Here is a 4,223-nt window from a genome sequence, read left to right on the forward strand (position 1 = left end):
CTGCCATTCACTTGCTGTGTGACTGTGCAGGTCGCTTAACATCTGTGTCTCCGGTGACCATGCCTTTAAAGGGGGAAAAACTGGCACATGTTCATGGTGGCATCTTTTAGGGCTGCAAAGAGTCAGACAAAAGGATACTTTTATTTTTAAGTGTGCTGGTGTCACCACTGCCAGCTTCTGACCCAGGGAGACCTGCATATTTTGGAGTGGAGGATTTTTTTCCAATACTTTAGTGTTCTGCATTCATTGTGAAACATTGAACAAGTGTCATCAACAGTCGCTTTGAGCAGAGGAACAGCTTTGATAGCGTTTACTTTCATTCAAGTTCTCTTCATTCCAGACATTGTTCATTACCCTGAAAGCTCATTCCACTGGGCTGTTTGTTCTCAGTAAACAGTGCAAATTCTACTCAGCATAGCAATACATCTTGAACAAGCATTGTGTAGCTATAAAAAAACAAATATTTTGGCTGATGGAATGAAAAAAACAACAGGCTATTTCAGTTATCCTGAAGCTCCTGGGACATCATAAGAAAAACCAAGACTGTCCTGGTTGAAATAGGTTGTATGGTCACTTTATAGTTACCTCATATTTAAACTGGGGATATTTACCTCCACCTTAGAGAGCTGTTGCAAGGCTGTGCTCATTAATATCTGAATTGCTTTGAGAGCCTCAGATGGAAGCTCTCGGAAGTATTGTTTTAAAGGGGTGATTTTGACAGTAACATGCTAATCTGAAATGAGCCTCTAGAACTAGTGCTGCTAATTCTCCCTCCACCTTCCAAAACTCACTGCGGTTCAGTGAGACAAAATGTTCCTTCTTGTTTCCCATATTTCCAGAACTGTGCTCCACTGCAGAAGCCAATGACCTAAAATGTTTCTGAAATGGTATTTTCTCTGTGATTTCCCAGCCCAGCGGGGTGCAAAGCATAGACTAGGTGGAAACAGAAAACTGGTCACTTGTCTGAAACAGAAGCGAATCATTTATTTACTTTAAGTGAGTACTGACTAAAAACTGAGATCTCTAAAATGTGTTGCTGGATCGTTGGCTGTTTTTTCAGTATGGCCCCAGTTCTAGTGGGATGACCCCTGTAGTTCAGTCAGACTGGAACAGCTACAGAACTGAAATCCATGTGCTGTTTACATGGTGCAAGGAAAATCTTTGACAAAGATGTGTATTTATTTCTGTTCTTGCAACAAAGCTGATTCATATAAAGTACACACACTAAATCCTCTCTCCTAATCATGCCCTTTGAAAAGCCTGCATTTTCTCTTTGCTTACAGGCAGTTGTGGTCATGGTGGGATTGTGAATATCAGCCAGCCCTATGTTGTACAGCTGAACTGGAGAGGATTTTCCTTCAAATATGGTTCCTGGGGTAGGGATTCCTCTCTTCGGACCCCGCAGAAGGACCTATACTGGGTGGCACCTTTGAACCCAGATGGGAGACTCTTAGAATCTTACAGACTTCATAATTCCTATGATGATTTGCTGCTATTAAAAAATGCTCGAGAGTTAAACATTCAATATGGGGAAGGCAGTGGCACCGCAGTTTACAATAACTTCATGTATTACAATGTATATAATTCAAGAGATATGGGCAAGCTCAATTTAAACACAAACACATTGGCTGTGAGGAAAACTCTGCCGAATGCTGCTTATGGTAACCATTTCTCTTATGCTAGTGTTGGGTGGCAAGATATGGACTTTCTGTGGATGAAAGTGGATTGTGGGTAATTTATTCAACCGAGGACAACACAGGTAACATTATGATTAGCAGACTCAATGAGACCACACTTGATGTGCTCCATACTTGGAATACAAGGCAGTACAAGCCATCCATTTCCAACGCTTTCATCATCTGTGGTGTTCTATATGCCACAAGACCTGTCAACACTAGGAAAGAGGCAATATTTTACACATACGACACACACACTGAACAGGAAGGTAAAATTAGCATAATTATGGATAAAATGTTAGAAACAATTCAAAGTATCAACTATAACCCCTCAGACCGAGTCCTGTATGTTTACAATGATGGCTACCTTGTTAAATACAATCTTCTTTTTCAACCTGTGTTACACTGATATGAATATACACAACAACTAGAGATCACACAAAGTCCGATTTTATATCCCTTTGGGCAATGTGAATGTTAAATTAGGGCCTAATCCTACCAAGAGTCGCTCCTGGGCATAAGGTTTATTCCCATGAGCTGTCCCATTGAAGGATAATAAGCTCTATGTCTGCTAACAATTGGGTGCAAGGTTAGGTTCACAGCTTTTTAACTGGTGTTTAGCTACAATGGCACCAGGAGTACTAGAAATGCCTCTGCTATAAAAAATAGATTAAATAGATGACTTAGTGATGCACAGAACATGCATCATGATAGGGAGATTGCTCACACACTGACGTGCATTTGGAGGAATGTCTATTTGGATGACATATGGAAACTGCACTGCTGTTTTGTTGTCACTGCTCAAAGTATGCAAGGCCATAAATATCATATTAAATATTGGCCTCAAATAATTACTAAAAGATTAAAATTAGAGGAGAATTAGAATTTGATCTTTAAAGAGCAGCCATTGGTTAAGCTGAAGCTATGGAAACGGTTGCCTTGTCTCCTTCTTGCAACCCATCAATGTATTTTAGCTGGCAGGGCTCCAATGCATTACTTTCCTAAAGTTGCACTTCATGAAAAAACCTTATTAACCATTTTTGGACAGTTGCATTTTCTTAGCACTGTGTCCTGGGGGCCTGATCCAAAGCCCAATGAAAGCAGTCCCTTGGTACATGGCACATGCTACAACAGAACATAAGCTATGCCATCCTACATGCTCCACTTAGTCCTCTGAGTCCATTTAGTCTGCAATTACTGTGATCTCCATTAGCATCTTTCAAAAACACTCTGAAAACAAGGAGCCAAATTAATAACCAGTATAATTCCACTGGCATCAATTACCTTACCTCGGGGGTGAATCTGGCACATGATATATCAGTTACAGAATACTGAAGTTGGGACAAAATCAGTCATATGCTCTTTATTTTTAAAATGCCACTTATAAGATTTTTGTATCAATATCTGTACTGTAATCATGTCAGAAATAATGAGATGAACAGTTATGAAAATGCAGTAAATGTTTGCTGGTTTTTTTTATTAATCCTATCTTTGTCTTCTTATAATCTGGATCAGTAGATGTGAATGATTAATTTTTGTTTAATAAAGTGTTATAAAAATCCAAACCCTATAGTTTGTCATTGCACAACAGCTGGGAAATTTTGGGATGCAGCAAGAAGCCAGCTTCACCAAACAATATTAGAAACAGAAATCATACTCCTTTGGGCTTAGAGTGTTTAAGAGCCCCTGGAACAACACAAAGGTGTCAATCAATATGTCAGTAACTAGAGGAGGGACTTTATTTCCACTCATTGAAATATGTTCACCAGTTAGATTAACATTCTCCACCAAGTTGAGATGTTACTTGAGAGGTCTGAGGCTGATGACACATTTTTAAGTCAGATGCTGCCACTTACCAGGTATCTGCATCTGTTTCCTGAAAGTGTTTGAAATGAATTTGAAAGCCAGCCATCACTGGCACAGTAATCTGATCCATGAGACTGGGCCTTTAAAGAATTCACAGTAGTTCAACTGAGGGTTTGTTTAACTATAAAAAGCTAAAAGACAGCAGAAAATTTCTTGCTTCACATTTTTTGCGATGGCATCGCATTAATTCCCAAGGGTTGCCCTATTCACAGGCATAAAAGGCAGCTCTATATGGCATCACATTTTAAGGAGCAATTTGGGGCTAGATCCACAAAGAGGACTTAGGTTCAGTGTTGCAACACCTAACTTTAGGTCCCCTGCCACTTAGTGGAATCTCCAGCCCTGACTCAGGTACACAGGCTCCCTATAAATGTATGTGGAGAGTTGGACACCTAAGAGTGGGATTCACAGAAGCTGAGTGGGATGTTGCAGAAGCTAGCCAGTCGCAAATGCTGAGGGTTGGGCTGGAGTCCACGTAATGCCACTTGGGATAAACAGCTGTGAACCCTCTGCTGGAATTAGGTGTTTAACCCAGATCAGCCCTGTCTGAAGGGGGAAAAGAAAAGGCAACTTGGAGGTTGTGATGCCCTTTTATACACAGTATTTAAAGCATTCAGCCTGGTTGTGGGAGACCAGGGTTCAAATCCCCACTCTTCTTGTGTCAGAGCAGGCACTCGAACC

General features: G+C 40.5%; 1 pseudogene; it reads left to right on the forward strand.

Annotated features, from left to right (window-relative positions):
* The first annotated feature begins 1,283 nt into the window (after positions 1-1,283).
* Positions 1,284-3,241, forward strand: LOC101941930 (olfactomedin-4-like; annotated as a pseudogene).
* The last annotated feature ends 982 nt before the right edge of the window (positions 3,242-4,223 follow it).

This window comes from Chrysemys picta, unplaced genomic scaffold (assembly GCF_011386835.1).
Source record: "Chrysemys picta bellii isolate R12L10 unplaced genomic scaffold, ASM1138683v2 scaf2972, whole genome shotgun sequence".
Classification (NCBI taxonomy): domain Eukaryota; kingdom Metazoa; phylum Chordata; order Testudines; family Emydidae; genus Chrysemys; species Chrysemys picta.